Consider the following 25979-nt stretch of genomic DNA (forward strand, 5'->3'; position numbering starts at 1 on the left):
TGGGAGATGAATGCCCTATCCATACACAAGGGTCTGGCACAGTCTAGACCCAAATATTAAACTCGCGAGGAAGACAGAACTCATGTCAGGGCAGGCAAAGCCGTACCTGACGTAGTTCTCTTTGTGTCAAGTATCGGGCTAGCCGTGTTAGTCTTGAAGGTGCCACCGGACTCCTTGTTGTTTCTGTAGTTCTCTTTGAAGATTTGCTTATGTTGTATATGGACTTGATGAATCCTGCCCCTGGAAAGCCAATGGGAACTTGGCCATGAACTTCACTGAGTACAGGCTCAATCCGTACATTAGATGATTTCTCCTTCTCCAACTTCATAAAACTTACCCAGAAGAAGAATCAAGATAAGGTTCTCTTGTTCCTGGGTAAGAAGCTGGGAAGCCATGTGGACAGTGTTTTGGTTGGTATAACATGTCTCTCTACACCACTGAGAAGGCTGTTTACTATGTTCAAGCTGGTAAAGTACTAGACTAAAAACAGAGTTTTAGTGGCAAGTAAGTGATACAGAGAATAATGTATGCCCCTGACTGAGTTCAAGCTTATACTTCAGTGAAAGGTGTTACCTCCAGAAGGACTCAATTCAAGTGGTTAAGAAAGAACATTCTCTTTGACTGAAGTGTAATCTGATAGCAAATATCAATATGTATAATACAGTTTTGTTATGTAAGTGAATAAAATACACTTTGTCGTCTTTGAATTCCGTATGTATATCATGCGTAGTTTCATGAGTATGGGATTATTGAGTATATATGTTATTGGATATATTACAAGATAAATATATGCTCTTTATATTTGAAAAATATTACTTTTGTGTGTGACTGAATACAGAAAACGCTGGGAAGAATTCTATCAGGAGCTAATGGAATCAGATTAGAATTTGGGCTTCAGAAATATTGAGGCATTAAAAGGCAAGAGGAGAGCAAAGTTTCAGTCAGTAAAGAATGAAATACCATCCAGCTTCACCTCAACTGAAACAGAAATAATGCATTTGATTTAACATGTGCATATATATAAAAACACACTCAAAGGAGGATCCACAAACAGCCCTTAATTGCTTCTCTGAAGCTTACAAAAGCCTAGGGCTAACTCTGAACATTGGCAAAACAAAAGTTCTCCACCAGCTAGTCCCTGGTCAATCATCATACTCAGCACGGAAGATCTACATCGACCAAGAAGTTCTAGAAAATGTAGAATACTTTGCCTATCTTGGCAGCCATCTCTCACAGAGGGTAGACATGGCCGTCGAGATTCAATACACAATTCGCTGTGCCAGTCTTGCCTTTGGCAGACTGTCTCACCGGGTGTTCAACAGTCACAACATCAGAACACATACTAGACTTTTAGTTTATAAAGCAGTGGTAATACCAACTCTCCTCTATGGCTGTAAGACTTGAGTGACCTCTAGAAAACACCTGAAAACCCTGGAATGCCAGCACCAGCACTTTCTTTGGAAGATCCTCAACAAAAAGTGGGAGGATCATCGCACTAATGTCAGTGTCCAGCACCAGCTGAGGTGGAGCTGACACTGTGCGCGCATGCCTGATGTATGCTTACCAAAGGAACTGTTGTATGCCCAACTCACCAAAAGAGAAAGGAAATGAGGAGGCCAAAAGAAACGCTTTTAAGACACTTCAAAATAAACATAAAGAGATGCGGCATCAACATCACACACTGTGAGACAGCAGCCCAGGATAGGGATAACTGGCGAAGACTTGTCAGAGAGGGAACGTCCACTTTTGAGGAAAATCACCTTGCCCTGGCCTCAGAAAAATGCCAGAAAAGAAAGGAAAGACAACTGTTACACAGCAATCACGGTGCAACCCTGTCTTTCAACACCACCTGAAATGTCTGCCAATGAGCCTGTGGCTCAAGGATCGGACTCCTCAGCCACCTAAGGACCCGTGGAAAAATAAAACCTGTGAAAGAGATCATCCTCGACCTTGAGGGATCGCCGATGATGATACAAAAAAGTCAAATACAAACTCACATTTTAAATTTTGTGGTTCCAAATAATAGCCCTTTATAAACCACTTCTTAAAAAAAAGCCTCCTTTCAAAGAAAACAGTTGATCTGAGTCTGCAGTATACATAGAGCTAAATGAGAGAAAAAGTACTTCTACAGTTCAGTTCATCTGCATATTCTTTTGTGAGCTCATAGACTTTAAGGGCGGTTAATATTGTTCCATACAGAATAAACTCCACCACCACATTAAAAGGAAATTATGCAGCATTGAGTTACTAGTTCCTTACATCTCATAAACCCCCACAAAATTTCTACAGCACCCAGTTACATGGTGTTTGTATGGAGTGGTGTGTGCTAGTTAAGGAAAATGTGTGGTAAATTTAGCCTCCGCTGTTTCATTTTACAAAGTGTGAAACTGAATGCAGTTTGAGTGGAACAAGTAAAACTTTATTAAGTTTTGGATTGTCCGCTGACTCCAGTTCTCCTGATCATGATACAAACATTCCTCATCATCATCAATCAGTTTTTGTGCAGTCTTGCTTTCCTGTGTGCTGCACAGTAAAAGAGAACACGGGGAGATTTATTTAGTGAGATTTTAGATCTATATTGGATCCATTAAAAATCCATAAGAAACATGGATAATTGTAGTGTCTAACTAGTGGTGGGAGAATACTTGAAAAAGCTTTCATGACTATATACAGAAATCACATAGGTTGTATTTGTTCTTCCTTTCTATTTGCTTTCTGTAAGAATTTTGGCAAATAAGTTTAAATTACAGGCATGATTGTGGCATAAGTGAATTTTAAGTAGAACTGGTTGAAAAGAAGGGGGGGATCAACAAAAAACTTGAGTAAGTTTTCATTCTACAGATTTTAAAAAGAAATGAGTTTTCATTGATTCAAAAATCTTCACAAATAATTTTATTAAAAATATTTCTTCTAATTTTTGTTCATTTTTTGTTTTCTCTTTCCCTAACACTTCCCCCCCACTTTTCCTTTCTCCTTTCCTACAAAAACAAAAGAAAAATTCACTTTCCCTTTTGATCTAACAATAGAAATATTTTTAAAATTCTGAAAATTTAATTGAAAATGTTCAGATTTAAAAAAAAAATAAGGAAAAAATCAATTTTCCCCACAATCTCTTTTGTTTAAAATTTTTTAACCAGCTTTAGTTTTTAGCCAATATTGCAAATTATTTAGTTGAAAATATTTGCACTGGAAATCTGATCCTAAAAGGTATGCTTATCCAATCAGGGGACAGATACATACCATGTGAGCTATTTCCCCCTTTATTTGGGGAAAGGCTCCTAGTGGTGCCATATCAAACTCACTGTTTTGCGTGGAGTCAATCCGCTCATTTCCTACTGTATTTTGGCTGTTCTTTGGGGATTTCCATATTGCCTATAAGAAGCTGCTTCTAGCAGCATTTTTCTGTGTCCTGTTGATAACTTGGCTATGTTTAAACAACAAACTGGCCTGCTTAGTGTGGTTAACTGCAGTTCATTGTCTCTTGAAGAACATGAGTAAGGGAAAGGTGTGAGGTTAACTGGACTCTTTCCAGATCTGTTGAGCTCAGTGGAATAGGAGGAGGAGAGCAAATCTCAAAGATATTACTGGGTCCATGTTTCAGAGATACTTGAATGAAATTCTAAGGCCTGTGTCATGTAGGAGTAGGGTTGGAAACGTGACTGGTCTGAAAATAATTAGTCAAATATTGTCAAATAAAGTGTTGTTTTTTTTAAAAATCAAATGTTTTTAAAGCAGTAATTTATTAGAACAGTAACAAAAAAGAGTAAGACTTTATGGTCTCTAAAAGGCTGAGTTTACTTACGCCTACTTACAAAATCCAAGTTTTACTTAATCAAGTTATTTTAACTCAGAAAAACGTGAAATGAAGTTTAAAAAAAAATTACTTTTTTAACAATGTTAGGTTAGCATTTAAATGTGAATGCTATTCGAGACTGAACAGTTACCAAAGGAAAGAGAAATGAAATTAAACAGAAATAAAACAAACACATTGCAACTATAAAGGGAAAAAAGTCATTTTTAAAGGCACTTATGTTGGGAAGGCAGCGAGCCAAATTTTTCAAGCATGTTGCTTTTCAGTATCATCTTTTTCTTTATCAGCTTTAAGTGCTTTACCTATGTCTTTGTTGCCATTGTGAAATTCATCGGTATCTCCTTTTTCCTCTTCATCTGATGAATATTGAGTCCATTCTTCATCTACCACTTTCTCATTTAATCTTAAATTGTGATACATGGTCACCCGTTTGCCAGCAGAGGAGTTAGAGGTCTTCAGTCTACTTCTGGTTTCTGAATGGATGATTCCCCAAACCAACCAGTTTTGTTCCATGCATGCAGTAGTACACAGAAGTGTTAACAGAATTTCTGCTACTGTACCTGGAGTGCAAGGAGAACACAACCCTTTCCACCTTGACAAAGGAGCAAACTGATTTGAATCAACTGCTGGGATTGCATTCCACATTGTTTTACTACTGAATGGGCTGCTTCTTGCTTTATGTGTCGTTTGTCAGAATTTTTTGTTTCTATATCCTTTAAAATTTCAGGAGCCACTATAAGGTAACAAACAAATTTAATTCATCATCAGAAATGTCTTGGCCTTGAAAGCATGGATCAAGAAGGCAGGCAACAATATCTGCAGGAGTGATCTCTTGATTTCCTCCTCTCTTCCTCCTCCCAATATTATTTTGTCAATTATCTTTTTCTCTTCAGCTTTTGTAAGTGAACTGAGTTCAGTAGACCCACAAATAAGTTTTCCTTTATGTTCAGGAACTTGTTCTTGGCATCAGACCGGACAATACAGAACTATCATTTCCATATTCTGAATGAACTGAGGTATGGGCTCAACCGTGAGATGAATTTTGACACTTGAATCCAAAAGACATTGTCATCGAGAATGTCCTTGTGGTTCACTCAGGGGCAACATCTGGTCGTCATCTCTTCAACAGTAGCTGACTGATGAGCCTTCCTGCATATTTGAAGATCTTTGAGACATTTAATAGAAGAAGATGCACATTGACTACAACAACGTTTACTCATTGTGGATGAAATTAACTGCTGTACTCAAAGATGTTGAAAAATTATTGCTGGTGTGTGTTTGTTTGAAAAACTTGACAACGCTTTTCCCCTTTGACACATGTGAAAAGAAAGTTGTTTGACCTTCAACATCACCACAGAAAAACTGTTGCGGGCCTGCAACATTTGGGTTTGCTGACTGAGCAAACTCATTATGTTTTCATGCACTTGCTGCTGCTCCTCCTGGTCCTTTTCCCGCTATGCAGAAGGTCAGGATAAGCTCAGCTCACAGCCCAAGAAATGCGACATTGCACATCTGAAAGTTCTGCTATCCTTGCTTGTTGTCCCAAAGCTGCATTATGATGCAATCCCATGAGTCCATGCTCGTTTCTTGCATAGTGCGGTGCTGCTCCAGGAATGCCAGCAGCAACCTAGCATTGTTTTTTCACTGTGCAGTTAATGTGCTCAACAATCTCCACATCATCCTCATCACAATCCTGATTGTACAAATACTGGAGAATCATGTATCCTATATTAGCAACACACAAGAGAATTGTGCTCAGCTCTTCAGGCTCCGTGCTTCTGTCAGAGAGAGGGAGGACACTGAAAAGTTCAGCGCTGGGCTATAGAAGTTTTAAAAATTGCACAAAAATGATGGGATGTGAAAAGTGTTATGTGATGCAGAAGGTGGCATAAATGGGGATTTGACCCCTAATTCCTAGAAATCCAAGGGTGACTTCCTACTATCCCTCAAAGTACTGTGAAAATGTCCCCAAAGGCACCGCACAGGACACACTGGGATACCTACCTGTGGTGCACCATGCTTGAACATTGATGTTACACTGACACAAGCAGGCAAGTGTGCATGTGTAACACTGACAGACCCCGGTCGTTGGCAGGCAGGATTGAATCTGGGATCTCTGGAGCTTATTTCCTGAGCCTCTACTGCGTGAGCTAAAAAGCTAACCGGCGGTTAGTTGTGGCTGTTGAGTAAACTCCTTAATCTCTCTCTCTAAGTATATGTGTGACTTACACATGTGCTTGGTGCAATATACGAATTCGTCGGTAACTTATGTCAACTGAACTTTGTACTGTAGATGTGGCCTAAGATATGAGGCTAGCTGTTGGCTGAGCTCTAACCACGTATAAGAGAGAGTGTGATTCTGCAAGTTACTGCAATCCAGAGGTGAAAGTAAGCTGGTCCGGTCCGGTACAGCATACCGGTAACAGCTGGTATGCCGTGCCGGACTGGACCGGCTTCTCCGGTGGTGATTTAAAGGGCCCAGGGCTCCAGCTGCTGCGGGGAGCCTGGGCCCTTTAAATCACCGTCGGAGCTCTGGCAGCCAGGCTCGGGTGGGGATTTAAAGGGCCCGGAGTTCCTGCAACTGCAGGGATTCCCAGGCCCTTTAAATTTTGAAATGCCCCGCCTCTTCTGGTTGAGGCCACACCCCCACTCAGAACTCCGGCGTACCAGTAAGTCCTTTAAGTTACTTTCACCCCTGCTGCAAACAAGCCACTCACAGCCAGATCTGCACATTGCAAATATTTGTTTGTGTAACGGAAGTGCCTTTAGCAGAGGCTTTGCATCCCTGATCGCACGTAGGGGTCTGCAGGAAACTGCCCGCTCCAACTGTTTGGTAATCAGTAATTTCACTGTGTGAAACAGCATGCAGAGATGCAAGAGAGAGCCCGTGAGAGAGCTGCCAGGGTGATAGGTGGGCAAAGCAGAGCTGCGTGCTTCTTGTGCATTTGTGGCACATTATCTTTAGTACTTAAGCTTTACAAAACCAGTGAATATCAGAGACAGCTTTAGGGAATCCTTGGGGAATACAGTTCACAGCATCAGAACACATTCTGCTCTGAATGCAACAGACTGCACAGTGTATATTAAAATAAAGCTTAATATTGGAGGATTCCCAAGATCCTGCTACTAGACCCCTAGAGTTGTAAAATGTTATGCTTGCCAGAAGTCCTAACTTCTCATCCTTCACCTTGCCATTTATACTGCGCTCATCATGGTACTTCTGAGTGAAGGATAAGGATCTCCAAGACCAAACAAAAAAATTGCTCTAATAAGCTTAATGATTTTTATTAGTAGTTAAATTATTTTAATCAGAGGCAAAGCAGCCGTTAGCTACCTGTGAAATCAGATGAAAAGGCAAACCTAGAGCGAATATTGTTGAATCACATTTGCACTGTTTAAAACTCTTAGTCTGACATTTTCCCAAGTGCAAAATTATATTATTATTTGTAGTACAGTAGCTCTGTATTGGTCCCAACCAACACTGCGGCCTCATGGTATTAGAGATTGTTCCAATACACAGTAAGAGAGAATCCCTGCCCCCAAAAAGCAGATTTATTTTTCTCTGGCAAGATATTTTGAATTAAAAATCATAGTTTCCTTGTAAATTGGTTTTCCAAGTGGCGGTTGGGAACCAAATATTCTTGTTTCAAAACTTCCTGCAGCAAACCTAAGGGTTTTTGTCAGAAAGGATGTTTTCCTGTGACACATTTTGGTTTTGACAAAGCTATAGTTGTCATCAGGAAAACCTTAGGAATTAAAATTTTGAATCAGTTCTACTTTAGCGTGAATGGACAAGATAGAGAAAGGATGGAAAACCGAAGCACAGAGGTGAACTTGTCTCAGCCCAGTGCCCTATCCACTAGACCATGCAGCCTCAAACTACCTCCTCAATCTGTGAGGAGATTTAGTTTTATATTAATAACACATTAGCATCTTTCATTAAGGATCTCTTAAACTTTCCATAAGATTAATTAAATATGTCTGAGGGACTTCTGAGGTTACGTAGAGTTGTCCCCATTGTAAAAATGGAGAAACTTAAACCGATGAAGTGACTTACCCAAATACAGAATGAGTCCACGGCACAACTGAAGTGAGAAAAGAACCTTACCCTGTTTGTGGTCAAAGAGGTTGTGGACTTTACAATTCACCTTCCATCCTGTTAATTCTTTTAGTTCCAATGAAATCTTAGCTCCCTGGCACTTCAAGCACTTAAGCATATGAATATATTTACTGATATGAGTATTTCTATTGACCTAAGCAAGACTATTCACACAAGCAAAGTTACACACATGGTTAAACCTTTGCAAAATGGGGGTTTAGTTTAATTTGATTTCTTTGTCATAGGCTGATTGGACCTAATTGTTTTTTATTTCTTCTAAGCGTATGTATGCCAGAAAATTATTTAGAACAGCAGTTCTCAAACTGTGGGTTGGGCCCCCAAAGTGGGTTGCATCCCTGTTTTAATGGGGTCACCAGGGGTGGCGTTAGACTTGCTGGGGCCCAAGGCTGAAGCCCGAGCCCGACCGCCCAAGGCAAAAAGCCAAAGCCTGAGCCCCACCGCTTGGCCCTGGGTGTTGGAGCTCAGGTTATGGGCCCCCTGCCTGGGGCTAAAGCCCTTGGGCTTTGGTTTTGCCCCCCCACCCCCACCCCAGTGGCGGGACTTGGGCGGGTTCAGGTTTCTGTCCTCCCTCCCGGGGTCATGTAGTAATTTTTGCTGTCAGAAGATAGTCGTGGTATAATGAAGTTTGAGAACCCTTGATTTAGAACATACTCCTATTTAATAGTTGGTTAGTGCTGGTTTTCTTACAAAAATATGTATCCTACCTGACTAGCCCCATAACTTAGTGGCTGTTCTCCTTTGATGCGTGGGTGTAAGCCCCATTACCGGTAATGCCTTTTTGGAATGCCTGTCTCAGATTTCTAATATCGACTATTAATGTCCAAACCCCTAACCTCTTATGAGATATTTATAATGTGGCTCTCTCTAGGGCTTAGCAGTAAGGTGGATTTAATCTTATAATTCATCTTTTAAGCAATAAAACTGTAAGACCGATAAACTGCTTTGCTAAAGTGAAGCTTTTATCTGAGCAAACATACCTATTGATGGCCCAGGGAAAGGGCTGCTTTTGTATCAGGCCCAATAAGTAATGAGTGTAATATGCACCACTACAGACATTATCATTTCAAAGTCTCTTATTTTTAAGAAAAAAAAAGTACAATATGTGTTTGTGGCTGTCAGGGAATTATTTTTCCCCAAAATGAAATATCATTTGCTTCATTGTGTTAAACTTCTGCGGCTTTGATATTCATTGTCACCTTAATTATCTTTCTGTCTGTACTTTGAAGGGCAAAATATGGCTTAACTATGGAGCTAATGCTGTTTCTTTCTCTTCTTTGAAGGCAGCAGTGTTTTGTTTTATTGTCTGGCTTGCCAGGCTGAGTCCCTTGTCGTGAAGATGCACTGTGACTGATGGGCTGCTTGGCTTTCTGCTACTGCACTTGACTCCTTCATCTTCGGCTTTTTCAGTGCAAAGCAAATGCTACACTAGCTAAGGGGAAAGGATGGACTGTTGGTTAGGGGGCTGTGCTAGGACTCTAGCACTGGGTTTAGTTCCATGTTCCACTACAGACTTCCTATGTGGTTTGGTTTAGTCACTTAATTTCTCTGGGCCTCAGTTCCCTAGCTGTAAAATGCCCTACCTCCCAAGGCGCTGTCCAGGGGGCTGCTAAACTTGGCACTAGGTGCTCCTATGAACCTTACAGCTTTGGTTCTTTTATTTAAAACCAGGCTCCCCTTTGACTTTTTGACTACAGTCCTAGCATATCTAGAGATCCTCATCCTTTTCTATTCTCTTTTTTTTTTTCCAATGGGCAGAATATTTGATTCTAGTGTGACTGCTAAACATAGTTATTATGTTCTAGCAATACAGTTGTACAAATCGTTCAATTTTCATGGGCCCACATTGCAGTCATACCGTTTTATTGCATTATTTCTTTCTTTTGCTTGGTGATGTTTGAAGCCTTTGCAATTAAAATTGAGCATTTCTGATGGTTTTATGGATTCCCAATGTGAATTTCAAAGGCAGACCTTGGAAGGAGGTGATACTGTCCTTCTTTCTAATACAGCCTTTTGATTACCAGCATGCTCCTGTGTTTTCAGTGGATTATAATAAGCACCTCTCAGTTATTATCGATCCTTCTTTCTAATTTAATGCATATTACACTGCCAGTGATTGTGTAGCAGCAGCGGGATTACTTTATTATCTGTAGTATCTTTGTATTAGTTTACAGTTAGTACATCAGTACCAAGATCCTGCAGGACAAGTAGCAGCTCTGTTTAAGTTTGCACCAACCTGCCTTCTCATTACTGAGTGAGACATTTTGCTTTTGTGTGTGATGTGTTTGAGAAACAATTAAATAAATGCTCTTATATTTCACACGATGGGGGTGGGAGGCTGTTTTTTATTTCAATGCACAGGTTGTGACAAGGTTGGCCAGTGGAGGAGTATGGAATCCCACATTCCCACATTCCAGAGAACTGGAATGGGAGCGGGAGGGGGAGATTGGTGAGCTACAGATGACAGATTGCATTTATAATTAATTTTAAATTTGAATGTGTGAAATATTTTAGTTAGAGAATAAATGTTTAGTACTCAGAGCTGGCTGTGGAATTGGAGTGAGAGGTGTATTGCTGACGTGCTAGATTATTTAAGAAATGCTCTTTTAGCAAAGCAACACTTAATAATAAAGAAGTAATCAACCAAAAGTGATTGCAATGTTTTATATCCTGATTAATGGTCTGTGAAATAAATATAGACAGTTTGATCTGACGTGAGAACACCTGGATGTCCACACAGCTATGGTTTCCTCTCTCATGTATTAAACAAGTCTCATCCTGCTTGTAGGGGAAAAAGGGTTCTACATTAGATTTTAGTGAACAAAATGTGGGTTGTTTGTTTTTTTGGTGTGCAGGGAGTTCTTGATCCTGCAAGTCCATATGTGATATGCAGCAGGGAATACAAAGTTGTTGTGGTCCAGCACAAATGAAAGGGAATGCTATTAACCATGTCAGATTAAGTGCCAGGCATGGTCCTCTGCCTGATGTGATAGGAAGTCTCAAGTGCCCAGTGTAGGAAGATAAGTAGTTTTGTCTTTATTTCATTGATGGGATAAACAAGGCACCGAGAGATTGCCCAGTTTTCTTTAGCAGGTTAATAACAGAGCTAGGAGTGGAACCTACCTCTTTGCCTCTTAACCCAGGGTCCTATTTATTAGATCATGCTGGATAGAAGGTTTTTGTTTGTTTGTTTTTTAATAAAAATTAGCTCTAAATTCTTCAGGTAGAGTGAAAACTCTTTGTTTAAATGCAAACCATTTGAAAAGGAGTAACAAAGCCTTCATAAATGTATCTTGAGAGGGGTTTTGGATATCAAGGAAACAGCATCTTTTGTTTGTTTGTTTCTAAATACTATTGTATAATGGTAACTAGATTCATGGATTCCAAGACCATAGAACTTCCCTAAAATAATTCCTAGAGCAGATCTTTTTTTTAAAAAAGAAAAAAATCCAAGCTTGATTTAAAAATTGCCATCTTGGAGAATCCACCATAACCCTTTGTAAAGTGTTCGAGTGGTGAATCCTCTTCAGTGTTAAAAATGTATGCCTCGTTTTGAGTCTGAACCTGTCTTGCTTCAACTTCCAGCCATGGGATCTTGTAATACCTTTTCTCTGAAAGGTATAAGAGCCCATTATCAAATATTTGTTCTTCATATTGTTACTAATAGACTGTTATCAAGTCACCTCATAACCGTCTCTTTGTTGAGCTAAATATATTGAGCACGTTGTCATCACTATAAGGCAGGTTTTCTAATCTTTTTATTATTCCCAAGACTGTTACCTGAACCGTCTCCAATTTCTTGGATTTCCTTATGAAATTTGTCGTGAAATGTAATAGAATGATTTCTTCCTTTTCAGCGATTAATCTAGAGATTGTTACTCAAGACTAGAAATATGCCTTCATGAAAAGGTGTCTGCAAACAGTGACCCTTGCTGTCTAGGCTTTAAGGTATGTGAAACAACTTGTTATACTGCATGTCGCTTCTAACTTTTTGTTTTATGGTAACTATTTACTTTCACTTTGCCATTGTGCTAAGGAGAAAAATGTATTTGAAAGACAGATCACTAGAACTGAATGAGAAGTTTGCATTATTAAGGCAGCAGAAGATAAATAATTTAAAGCCATGTTGCAATTGCAATTCTCCCAAGCTTCTGAAATATAGAATAATATAAATGTAGGACAGGAAGAGACCCTGATAAGTCATCTGGTCCATACCCGCTACAGTGAGGCAGGATTAAGTATTATCTAGATCATCTCTGACAGGTGTTTGTCTAACCTGTTCTTAAAAACCTCCAGTGACAGGAATCCCACAACCTCCCTAGGGAATTTCTTCCAGTGTTTAACTACCCTGACAAGAAGTTTTTCCTAATAGCTAATCTAAATCTCCCTTGCTGAAATTTAAGCTTATTACTACTGAATCTGTCCTCAGTGGTTAGGGGGAAAAAAATCACTCTCCTCTTTATAATGACCTTTTACGTACTTGAAGATTTTCATGCCTCCCTCCCCCAGTCTTCTCTTCCTCAGACTAAAGAAACCCAATGTTTTCAATTTTTCCTTGTAAGTCATTTTCTATACTCGTAATCATTTATTTTGCCCTCTACTGGGCTTCTCCTATTTGTCTACATCTTTCCCAAAGCGAGGTGTCCAGAACTGGACACAATACTCCAGCTGAGGCCTTATCAGAGCTCAGTAGAATGGAAGAATTACTTTCCGTGTCCTGCTTACAACACTGAAACAGTGTTGCTATGTTCTTAAAAACAAAACAAACAAAAACACAATCACCCCAAACTGCTTTATCTTTTAAGAGTGGTAGCCGTGTTACTCTGTATCAGCAAAAGCAACCAGGAGTCCTTGTCCTTGTGGAGTCCTTGTGGCCATCGTTTCATATATATACTGCTTACTGTATTTTTCACTCCATGCATCTGATGAAGTGGGTTTTAGCCCACAAAAGCTTATGCCCAAATACATTTATTAGTCTCTAAGGTGCCACAAGGACTCCTCGTTGTTTTATCTTTTAAGTGTGTTTAAAACAAAGTAAGCTTTATGTTTGTTTTTTATGGTGCAAAAAAGAGAAAAGTGTTAAAAATAAGGGTAACAATTAAATATCTTAAGGGAATGCAGGCTTTATCATGTTGTACATTTTACTGTTCTTTTTTTCCTGACCATTATTCACTCGCATTTCTCACATCTAATACACTAGCCCTAAAACATTATGAGTTGAGTCAGTATCTTTGTATTCTGCCCCAATCCTCATAATTATTGCTTAGTTTACTATCTGTTTTATGGCAAAGTGTGGCAGGCCTATGTCACTGCACAAGGGAAATCATGAAAATGTATCACATAATAACTTTGCAAGCTCTTTCTTACTTAGCTATATTCTATAGGTAACTATTCTCAGTGTTACATATACTGAGCACTGACCTTAAGCATAATTTAATTTGCTCTCTCTCTCTCTCTCTCTCTCAAATCATGCAAAATGAGTATTCTTCAATTAGTAAAGCCTTTGGATCTCAGTAGCGTGGCATGCATGGGAACTGAAGATTAGGGGAAGCAAGAATCCAGTTCTAATTTGCAAGTACAATTTATTTAACCTTTCCCCAAACTTTAAACAGCTGAATATTAATATGTAGGCTGTTCTCCCTAATTCTCAGATTTACCTGGGAGCCATATTCATCCCCTATTATTAACAGATATTGGATCGTGCCTCAGAACTGTGATCCGGATGACAGTTTGAATTTTGAACATCCCAAAAATTCAAAAGTGTTCGGCTGCCTGGTTTTGGTTCAGACCTGTCTCTTGATATTTAGAGCCAGATAGTTACTTAGAGCCTGATCAAGTCTAATAGACGTTTTGGCTGAGTATGGAGACCCTGATCAGGTTTTTAATAACACTTAAAAATTGGTGAATTCTCCTCTTGATGAGGGTACAAGGCTAACCTCAGCTCTTTAAGGTGGGACTGCAAAACAAATATCCTATCACCTGCCTTCTTCTGTTGTAACTGATTTGTTCTTCCTCATGGTCATACCACTATGTAACGGGCTGACCTGTCCTTCTTTCAGCAATAATGGGAGTTGAACACTCATCAAATGGGGAATATCCCTCATAGACCATTACAAGAGTTAAAAATATTTTACAGTTAATATGCAGAGGTTGGTACTTAAAACACTGTAGTTAATGACAGATACAGTATCTGAGCTGTCTGGGAAATACCACAGTTATTCATATATTACTGGTAGGTAACTGCTGGGGAAGCTGTTGTGAGCACTGTATTTACCTAAATTGCGGTCATTGGACAAAGGTGTATAAAAAGATAATTTTAAAAAGCTTTAATAAATTGCTGATGAAGGGAGTTGGAAGGAACTTATAATGGTGAAATCTTGTGACACTGGAACTTTCACTAAAATATATTGAGGGAATTATTGTGGTTGCCATTTAAGTATTCATTATTTGCCAGTGGTTACCACAGAGTAATAGCTGAGGGCTGGCCTACACTAGGTGTGTGTGTGTGTGGGGCGGGGGATCGATCTAAGTTACCCGGCTTCAGCTACGTAAATAACATAGCTGAAGTTGACGTACTTAGATCTACTTACCGCGGTGTCTTCACTGCGGTAAGTGGATGGCCGACGCTCTCCTGTCGACTCCGCCTGCACCTCTCATCCTGGTGGAGTACTGGAGTCAACAGGAGAGCACTCGGCAGTCGATTTATCATGCCTAGACTAGATGTGATAAATTGACCCCCACTGGATCGATCGCTACCTGTGAATCTAGCGGGTAATCTAGACAAGTCCTGAGATGCAGCAGTTTCCCTATGTACTTTAATGGGAAACAGCTGCAGTATCTCAGATTTAAGACTGTAGAAATTGTGACTAGTCATCCACTGTATGTGCCTCCGATTGTTTGATGTAACAAAATAAATGTAGATAAAATTGTACACATGAAATCCCTATTTCCATGCCATAGGTTCTTAGTGGAAAAAATAACAAAAGTCCTATAACTGGATTCTGGAAACGACAAGAGAATTTCTACTTCGGCTTTTAAGTTCTCAAGGTTGGAATAGCAGGCAGGAACAGTCTTCCTGTTTCTTTTCCTTGGAATGTGGGCTCTTGAACCATCCACCCTTTGACGTTGACCCTGGTGTCACACACAATACACTCTTCTAGCTTGTAAAGATGTTACTGTTGTTGCATGCACGGACGTGAGCAGAAGCCAGTTTTATGACAAGGATAGCCATGTGCATGCCCACATCAGAAAGCAATAGGGTGACCAGACAGCAAATGTGAAAAATTGGGACAGAGGGTGGGGAGCAATAGGAGCCTATATAAGAACAAGACCCCAAAATTGGGACTGTCACGATAAAATAGGGACATCTGGTCACCCTAGAAAGCAAGATGGAGTTGTGCAGTGGCTAAAGTATATACAGTGATAAAATCAGATGTTTTTCATAGAATTGTAGAAGTGCAGAAGTTCTCTTTTCATCTAGTTCCTCTTTCCAGTGTAGGGTTGTTTCCCTGCAATATATGTATCTTGCATCACCTGTTTTCTCCCCATACAGGACATCTTAAATTTTATGGAAGATATTGTAAAATACCCAGGAGCCCTATTTAAAGAAGCACAGTAAGCTTCAAGCATGATGTGCCTGAACTGTGTTTTTTCCTAGCAATCCTTTACATAAAATGGAAGGATCGTGTACACGTTTCTTTTTCCTGCAGCTGCTCTGTACAGAACTTGGAATAATTCAAATAATTGAATCTAATAACACATGCTTTAGAGATATTCTAAAGGATTGCTGTTAACGCTGACTTTTAACAGAGCCCTCTCTACAGCAATTATATGAATTGTGTGGTTTGACTGAGGAACTTTAGACATTAATATTCAAAATGATGATACTTTTGATCACAAAGAAAGTAATCTTATTTTACATAATTGTTATCATCTTTTTTTTTTAAAGTAGGCATTATGGCTGTTACCATAAACCTAACAATATTATCACAGTTGCCTGGCAACTGGGGAAGATCTGGTGAAGGCCCCAAAGAATAAACAGAAGATTCAGCAACAGTTTGAGTCATCTCTAGAGCTGTTGAAGACTGACTTGTGCATTGGGATTTTAATATCTTAATATGTAATGGTAGATGAGTTAGATTCATATGTTGCCCATCTTTCTTTGCACGCTCTTCTGTAAAAGCAAGGGGAATGACAGAAAATCCAGTAGTTATTTAAAAAAAGAGGCAGCATGTTGTGAACTCACCACTCTGTATTCCTTAAGGGTGTTTTGCTTTAAGGCTGATAAGCACATTCAGTAGGGGAGATTACATTGCTAGACCTGACATGGACTATCATTGGATTTTTGAGAATTCTGTGTATTTGGCGATGGGATGGTAAGGATCAGTATTACATAGCAAACTCAGGAAACATCTGGCTTTAGAAGTTAGTGGAGCATAGGGTTAAGCTTTCTTTGAACTGTGATCTCTGTAGTAGCCTCTTCAAGGTGGAGTCATTACTGGCTTAGTCGAAGACCACTCTGGGAATTAACACCAATTAGCTAAATGCCTAATAGCGATAAACTGAGACTTTTGGATCTTAAATAGAATGAATTCTCTGGGACTCAGAACATGGTGCTGCAGGTAAAATATTATATTTTAAATCTACTTTTTGTTTCCCATGTTTTAGTCACACCATCTCAGGCTGTGAATTCATCCAGTCCCTGATCTTGTGGAACAAGGAATACAAGAGACTTGACTGGCTTAAGCTATCAGAGTTGCTCTTTCAGTGAGAATTGTTTTGAACAGTGGGGGTTAGTATTAGCCCAAGAAGTGTCTTTCCCTTCTAGTTTGTTAATTGTCTGTGTTCTTTGGTTCATTAGGGAGATGTAATATGGTCTGTGAGTGTTGATGGCTGTTCTCTGGAAGATCTTTGTAGATAGAAGATACATTGGTGGTTAGCACCAGATTCAGCTCACAGTGCCAAGCATGGGAGTTCAAGGGTGATTTCCAGGGATGGCCATAGACCAGATGGCACCCCAGGAGAGGAGTGTCTTTGGTGCTCCCACCCTTCATTTGTTAAAATTTTGAATACCTTATTTTTAATGGCATTTGTAGCCCATTTCACAAATTTGATCGATTTGCATGCATGATTTATCCCTGTCATATAAGACGATACATTTGCACACTAGGATCTGTAAATCTGTATTTACTTATGCTAACGAAAAAACCAGCACCCCAAGCCTGGCACCCCAGGCGGTTGACTGGGTTGCCTGCCCCTAAATCCGGCCCCGGTGATTTCCGTTGCAAGTCGGATTAAATGTAACAGACTTTGAGGCTACGTATTGAGTTTAGCAACTTTATTCCTATTTCACAAGAAGATTGTCTTCAATTATATAACTGAGTGTAATTGGGAAAACATGTGAATGGCTCGTGAGTGCAGATGGCTATGTGCAGCAAGTACCTTGTATATAGCTGATATTTGTAGACTGAGGAAATAGCATAATTTCAATGGGAGTTAGGCACCTCAAATTACTTTGAGGATCAGAGTCTTAAGTATCAAGATCACTTTTGAAAATGGGACTTAGGCATCCACTAAAAATCCAGTTAGACTATTGTTAGATAATCTCATCTATTTATTTGTACTACTGTAGTAGTACCCAGGGACCCAATGCTAGACATTGTACCTGTACTAATGGATATGAATACAGTCTGTATCCCAAAGAGTTTGCATTTTCATTTAAGACAAGATGCAAGCAAGTATCCTCACAAGCAATAGGAGGCTGGTTAGAGAAGGAGGCTAACAGTAATAAGATAAATTACATAGTCTAGCTGTGTGCATAATTAATCATCTGAATTAAAGAAAAAAACCCAACATCTCCCTGACTGCCCCTCAGTCTAGTCATTATTGTTTGGATGTACAGTTTGTGTTTGTGAGGAGAGATTTGAAGGAGATGAAAGTAGCACCTTCATGAATCAATAGTAGTAATAAGAGAAATAAACTTACTCAATTTCATGGGCATTTGGGCCCACATTTTTGGTTTGAACCCACGTTAGTAATTAGTATGTTTTATACCAACTGAATGCATTATACAGCACTACTTTTATCTGTATTGTAGCGAGACTCCCTGCAGTGCTAAACAATGTAAGATTTTCCTCACTGCATCACAAAGCATATTCTGTTCAAAAGCACTAAAAACCAGAGCGAGACTGTTTCCAAAGGAACATCAAGCACAATTGTCCAGAGGATAACAACCTCTTGTGCAGAAATTCAGTTACTAATTATGTTTTTATACCTTGTAGCAAACTAGAAAGTTTCTCTGTTAGGTAACTGAAAACTATATAGCATTTTTAATGGGACTCTATGGTAATTGAACAAGAAACTGGCTGTTGTCAGCATTTCTTAATTCTAATTTTGTTGCTCAGGAATATAATAGAATGGTATTTCTCTAATGTGTACAACCTAGTGCTTTCCTGTTATCAAAAATATTTGTGGAACTGGCATTGTATCCTCGGAAACTGCTATAACGCTTTCATTGGCTGTTCTTTTATGAAACTGAACTAGACTATTTTGACTCAGTCTTGTGTGAATGAGAGTCCTATCGTCATGTCATATAAACACAGAAGGTGGAATTTTCAGAAGTGTGCAAGGGATTTAGGAGCATGGGACTTGTCCTCCTAAATCCTTTAGGCAATTTTGAAAAGCTCCCTCAAGCATGTAGTAGAACTGGCTTGCGAAGTGCAATGCAGGAAACCCACATGATGCCAAAGTAACAGGTGTTTGTGTGGGTATTCTCCATTGAGTCTGAGGGAGTAGCTCTGGGGAAGCAGCACTATTATGGTGCTGCTCCATCCCAGTGGGCTGGAATTGCCAACTGCTGTCTCTGTGCAAGGGATTCCCATTCACCGGGATTTGTGAAGCATAGACCCAGAGGCTCATAGAATCATAGACTATCAGGGTTGGAAGGGACCTCAGGAGGTCATCTAGTCCAACCCCCTGCTCAAAGCAGGACCAATTCGCAACTAAATTATCCCAGCCAGGGCTTTGTCAAGCCTGACCTTAAAAACCTCTAAGGAAGGAGATTCCACCACCTCCCTAGGTAAGCCATTCTAGTGTTTCACCACTCCATTCCACACTCTATATGCTTTTCTTACAACATTGGCATTTTTGGAGCCAACATATTCATCATGTAGGAGTACAAAGGAGTGGCCCCTTCCAAAAAGGCATTACATTTCACCCAGGTGGAACTCAGTTATGGTAGAGTGGAAAGTTAGGTTCTGGTAATTTAAAACATTTAAGCCACTTTTATCGAGCAGTGGCTACAGGCTTCAGTGGGAGTTTAGACTGTGTCAAATCCTGCCCTCCTTGCTCACAGTGAAATTGACTGAGTACTGGGGCGTGAATATACAACTTTATGGTTAATGAGGCATATTTTACCTGTCCTGTTTTGGTATGTATTTGTACATCTTTTATGCTCTGTTGTAACATGTATAGGACATTATGCCAGGCCACTCAAATGGATTTTTGGTGTTCTGAGGGTTGGGGTTTTTGTGTGTGTGTGTGTGTGTGTGTGACTCAGGAATAAAATCTTTGAGCTCAGCAGTTGGCAGTCTCAGGGCTGCTCTACCTTAAAACAACTACAAGCGGTGGAAACAATGTCAGAGATTGGTGTCAGCATGATGTAGCATATCCTGGCCATGCTGCTTTTCTCTAGCTATGCTGGCAGCTGGGAAAAAGGATGGTGTGAGAGCAGATATGGTATCTCTATGCTATGGGAAGATCACACTTGTGTTGGGTGATCCTCCCTAGGACAGTTACACCTGAGGTATGGAACAAAGTAGCCATGCCACACCTGAGAATCTGACCCAGAGCAGTCAAAGGGTGTATCTGAGACTGCACAATGCAGCAGGAGCAAAACTGAAGGGGTTCCTAGCATCATGCTCAGTTCTAGGGTGACCAGATGTCCTGATTTTATAGGGACAGTCCTGATTTGGGGGGCTTTTTCTTATATAGGCACCTATTTACCCCCACCCCTGTCGCGATTTTTCACACTTGCTATCTGGTCACCCTACTCAGTTCACTAGATTGTGCTACTTCTCTATTATAGCACTATAGTACTACATTATGCTATAACAGCTATACAGAGAGACAGGAGTGAAAAATACACATACAAGACAAAGCCTTTCCTTTAGCATGTCTGGTAACTATCCAACTAATGTGGCAATTTCCTTGAGAAGTGTCTGCATATAACTAGTATGTTTTATTTGCAAGTCACAGCTGGCATGAAGTGGAATAACTATTCTTACTGCTAAATGCATATTTAAATTGGTTTCTTCATTCTGTAACATTCAGATATTCCTTTGCTGGGCTTTTACTTTTCTCCTAGCACTTTACAACATAGAGCATGTGCAAAGAGTGGCCTAGAATGGCAAAACTTTGTATGTGCCGTAAGCAACATTTGGCGGCCTGGAAAGGATTCTGATTCCCTACCTTAATTATGAACACATAGCTTATGTCTCAGTGAAAAATGTTTTGTTTTTGCAGTTGGCCTCTGTGCTGTTTGCTTTGCCTTAGCTTCCACCTTATCAGATATATTAAGACAGTTTATTGATTAAGGCACATCAGACAAATGCATGGAGTATGAATGGCAGAAAGGGGCATGTGTGATGAATTTTAGATCTCCTTTTCAGTGTTGGTTTTGAATTAAAACATCTATAGAAATACGTTTAAACACAGTAGTTATGTATTAAGTAAATACAGAGCAAGTAGCTGTGAGATTCCAAAATACAGCATAGTGCCTGGAAGTGAGAAAATAATGCCTTATTGCAAATTTCAGCAGAATGGGAGAACTGTGCTGATCTAAAAGTCAGCTTTTCTCTAGTTGGAGACGATATGGGTTTGTGTCTTTACTTCCTCTAGAACATATACATTGATTGGTTTTAGGAATAATGCATGAATATAGTCTTTAATCCTAAAAGAGATTCATGAAAGGATAGTGTGAAATGATACTCCATAGCAGATATGCTCTATGCAAGACATTCTAGTTGATCTTGTATAGTGGTTAAGAACACACACATTGTAGGAATAAGCTATATGGGATATGTTTGTTTTAAAAATGGGCATCCTATCCCTACCTTCAGGACTGTACATTTTAAATCCTTATAAATGTTTCTTAGCCAGGCTAAAAGGAATGAGTTCTGAAGGTCTTTGTAATCTAACAGTTTTGCAATGGTAATTATTCTTTCAGCCAGGGGCTGCATTCATTTTTTAAAAAATCCCTTGTGCAGTTGGGTCACATTAATTTAATAATGTATGCAGAAGTCAAGCCACAGATTCAGAAAAATCATGCCCTATATATAAGATTTTGCGCCAGTGAATCACTGGGGCCTAATTAAGTGTGGCACTCTGATGACAGAATTAACATCTGTAGTTTACATAGGACATAAATTAGCCAGTGTGGTCTAACTCACAATTTTGTTGCTTTTCTTCAAAATGGCAGTAACGAGATCAAAATAATGCTCTTCAGTCTTTCTCCCTTGCACCTCAAATTCCTACCTCCATCACATTTAACCGTTTGTTCCCCAAAATGTGGCATTTCTTTTAATAATAGGTGATGGGTAACCTGAATTGAAAAGCAATTGGGAAGGGGGAGATGATGAGTTACAAATGTAATGAAATGTGGCCTGGTATATAAATCAGTTGTCAGCCGGGATCAAACCTGGGACCTTCAGCAACAAAACCATAAACTCGTAACACTTGGGTTAAAGGAGACAGTTCCTTCTGTTGTAAATAGCTGGCTATTATGGTTACAGGGGTCTGCTGTTTATGGGCTTTTTCTCTTCCTCATCTTGTTCCATTTAATTCAATGGCAAAACTGATTGACTTCCATGTGTGCAAGTTCAGGGCCTATGGCAGTACACTAATTGAATTAACCTCCTTGGATTCATTTGAGTTTGAGTGTGGCTCTCTTCTGACCTCCTCTCTGAAATCGTAGCAGTAGGCTCTTCCTTCTAGGGAGGGATTTCCCCAACTTCTTTTGGGAAGGCTTAAGCCATGAAGTGGAGAAGGTTACGTTTAATGAAGAGTAGGAGTTGCAGGACACAAGGATTCTCTCTTGGTATGGATGGTGATAAAGGAGCCAGTATAAACACTTGCTAACATTGCCCTCTAAAGGCTGAAAAAATAACTTCATGGTAGCACCGTGGATGAATCTGGCCCATTCTGTTTAAACTGTCACACTCCATGTGCATTCTAGTCAGGCTTACCAGGAACTCAGCAGGAATTCACAGCTCCTACAATCCTGGAATCTGTGGGAGATGCAACACATCAAACAGTTTTGTTCCCATGGCAACCTGATGTTTGTGTTTCCTTAATAAACTGGTTGGTGGGTGAGAGATGAGGCATAAGTATTACACGAAATGTTATTTATAAAAGTTCTCACTGCTGCCAACCCACAGTAACTTATACACTGTATACATTTTCTATTTATTGTTTATAGCCTACCCCATTGGTAGGTAACACTACACCCTGCGGAATACACCACCTTGTTTTTCAATAAATCTGAACCTGCTACCTACAGTGAGCAAAAAAGAAATAGCAAATAACTTAGTGTTCTTTATGATCCCCCAAGTTCTGCAAAATTCATGTTTTTAACATGATTTTTTTCCCACCATCATTGGGAAATTTGGACTCCAACAGTGGGCTATTTGGGAAAGGAAATAAGTGGAGACAGACCGAGGATGCTTTATTTTAGATAGTAAAAGCAGGGTATAACTCAAAATGTAGTGCTTCATAAATATGGATGTGTGTGTGTGTGTGTGTGTGGTATGTGTGTGTGTATGTATGTGTATATATATATATACACACCCTCCAGCTGGGTCTGCAACAGCTCCAGGACACAGTAGTGTAATCCCTGTCAGCATGCCAGGGCCATAATATTCAGAACTGTCAACTAATTTTGGGTACCCTGAGTTTTGGGTGCCCAACCTCTGAGCTGCCATAGGCCTGATTTTTGAAAGGCACTGAACACCTGCCTCTGCCATTAATGCCAATGCAGGTGCATAACATATGTGTAAATCAGTCCCTTGGAAAAGATTTACTTTTCACTTGCACCGGTGTAATTTCATCGACTGTACGCCATCGTAAGTGAGGGGAGGATCAGGCCCCGGGAACTCAAATTTAGTGCACATATGAAAATGTTGGCCTGAATCTTTAGGGCTCAGTTAAGATTCCTAGTGTCAGAACTATACTGTTTTGGGGAAAGAGAGTGCCTAAAGATTAGGTGCCCTGCAAGAGTACTTGGGAGAGCATGCTCACCAGTGACCCTTCCTAAATCTTTAGAGAAGGTTTAGCTTGCAATTGACAGAGCACAGGCCACTCATGCATGCCATTGTGCTGGGATGGTAGTGCTACAGGCGTGACTCCAATCTGTCTCGCATACTCCTTTCCAGATTGTTCAGTGCTCCTGGCAGCACCTCCTCCCCTGCACTTGGGGAGCGCTTGCCTGTCTTCTCTTTGGGAAGATAAGGAGCCAGAAGGTGATCCCTGTGTCTATACCCCCTCTAGGGCATCTGCAGTGAATTGGCCCCAATTTCATTCCTTAAGTTAACACTGTTAATCAAAACTGATCTCTCAGTGTAGGGACCAGGTGTCAGTCAAAACTATCTCCTAGGCTGGCACTGAAGTATCCTTCTTAGCCTGGGAGCTATTTGCCAGCTTTTGTTGCTCCACAGGATACAGTCTGACTTGGTATGTTCAGAGTGCCCTGCTACCATCAAGAGAAATAAAGTGTTAATACAGTATTGATTGTCTAAATTCCTCATTTGCTGCTACAGGGCAGGGTGATCTGTAGAAGTTGTTAACTCTTTCCAATGGAAGGATTCTATCCACCTCATATATACTTTATGGGGTAAATTTCCAAAAGTTTCTAAAGGAATTAGGAGCACAAGTCCCATTGACTTGAAAGTCTCCCCTTATAATACACTTTATGTGTTTTATACTCTGTATTTGCCACCGCAGCCTAGGCTCTTGCTAGGTCAGAATTCCAGTGGTTGCACATTCTAGTGTTTTTAAGAAGCACACTCTGTAAGAGAGAAAAAGGGTGTAGGGAATAAAGTGATAAAAATAGATTTTAAAAAGAGGAAAAGCCTTTGATTTCATTTCACCAAGGTTTTTACACTTCAACCTTCTCAGTGTGGTTTTCAGAGCAGTGAGCTTTTGTTCTTAGTTGTGCAAGATAAAGTTCAGCATTAGTTGGCATTTATAAGCATTTTAGTTCTCTTGCCAACAAATATTAGAAAAGCACTTTTCAGCCCCTTGGGTTTTTTTTTTAAGCCTGCTTGCTTTCATCATTCAGTTTATCCTTTGATTTCAAGCTTTTGATGACGACTACATGTTCACCGAGATGAGGGTTGGTGGAAATTAGCGGTGCAAAGATTTTAGAGTAAAAATATAATCTTGCAGAAAAATAAATTCTTGCAATTCATCACCATTATAAATGATGGGGTGTATTGAAAGGCAGCAAAATCCCTTTTTTTCATTTCCCTTTATACTAGATCTAAAGGGATGTTTTCTGAGCCTGCAACTAAGAAAGTATCATCTCGCATACATTGGTCGTTTAAACTTGTTGTACACAAATTAAATTTGCCTAATCCTAATATTTTGACTCAAGGCCAAATTAACGGGTGGGGGGAGTAAATATTTGTTTTCTTTCTTGCTATGGACTGAAAATGAGTTCGTTACTGCTCTGTTCATCACTTCACCTTCAATGCCAGTGTCTTTGTTCAGCAACATAACTAAACTTGTGTTACTGAAGCCAGTATTATTATCCCTGTTTTGTGGACCAGGGAACTGGAATGTGGAGAGCAGAAAAAAGTAGGCACCTCTGGCTGGCTAAGAACATAAAAAGGGCCGTAATGGGTCAGACCAAAGGTCCATCTAGCTTAGTATCCTGTCTACTGACAGTGGCCAATGCCAGGTGCCCCAGAGGGAGTGACCCTAACAGGTAATGATCAAGTGATCTCTCTCCTGCCATCCAACTCCAGCAGCTGACAAACAGAGGCTAGGGACACCATTCCTTACCCATCCTGGCTAACAGCCATTACAGATTTCCACTTGCTGAGGAATGTGTCCTAATCTAAGTGACCTCCCAAGGTCACGCTTCAAGTCAGCAGAAGAGCTGGGATTGCAGCTAAGGAGTTACTAGCTTCCATATCTAATAATGTGTGGATTAAATTCATGAATGTTTGTAAAGAGCTTTGAAGTTGAAAAGCACTGTTTTTACTAGTGACTATTTTAATAATAATGTATTCTTTTGAGATCATGCTTTTAATAAAGACACTGGATTCATGGCTTGTTACTACAATCTGTAGCCCACTAATCCCCCTTTTTGTCCTAGGACAACAGGGGTGTTAATGGGCCACTTCACCTTGAACTGTCCCTTAGAATATGTGCTAACTCCTTATGCTAAAGTATCTGTTTGATCTTGTATTTAGCTGTGACACTCTGTACCTTTCCCAGACCTGAAGAACTCTGTGTAGCTCGAAAGCATTTACAGTGACACTCAAACAATAGGGTTTATTAGCCAACTGGAACACAACACAGAACGCACTGAGATTAGCATAGGGAACTGAAGGTTAAAGCATAGGCCATTCTGGTTAGCACAGAACCCAGCCAAGCTGTACTGAACCCCATTGTTCAAACTCTCTGTCTGATCTCCATGGTGAGACTCCTGGTGACAGAGCGCCAACTCATTCCAACTCTTATCCCCTCACCTCACAGATTCCTGGTCCCTTGCTCTTGAGCTGGAGGATGTTGCTTAGCTTCTCTGCTGAGAGATGGGGAACTCTATCTCCCTATGGATCATTGGTCCCTACGTGTCAGTGTCCTGCTGACTGACTTCACCATTGGCTTCACAAATTCTCTGTTGATACAGGGTCAGCTTCAACCAGTCTTTTTCCAATGACCTATTTAGTCTCAGACAGGTAGGTGACATTTATACCCAGGGGTGAAAGTAACTTAAAGGACTTGCCGGTACTCTGGAATCCTGAGGAGGGGCGTGGCCTCCACCGGAGG

General features: G+C 40.1%; 1 protein-coding gene across 2 annotated transcripts in view; it reads left to right on the top strand.

Moving 5' to 3' along the window:
• Positions 1-25979, top strand: part of NAALADL2 (N-acetylated alpha-linked acidic dipeptidase like 2) — a 907975-nt gene that overhangs the window by 192223 nt on the left and 689773 nt on the right. For both annotated transcript variants that reach the window (XM_045031272.1, XM_045031273.1), the window contains exon 2: positions 11786-11876. The gene's annotated coding sequence lies outside the window, so the exon portion shown is untranslated. The remainder of the gene's footprint in view (positions 1-11785; positions 11877-25979) is intronic.

This window comes from Mauremys mutica, chromosome 9 (genome assembly GCF_020497125.1).
Source record: "Mauremys mutica isolate MM-2020 ecotype Southern chromosome 9, ASM2049712v1, whole genome shotgun sequence".
Taxonomy (NCBI): Eukaryota; Metazoa; Chordata; order Testudines; family Geoemydidae; genus Mauremys; species Mauremys mutica.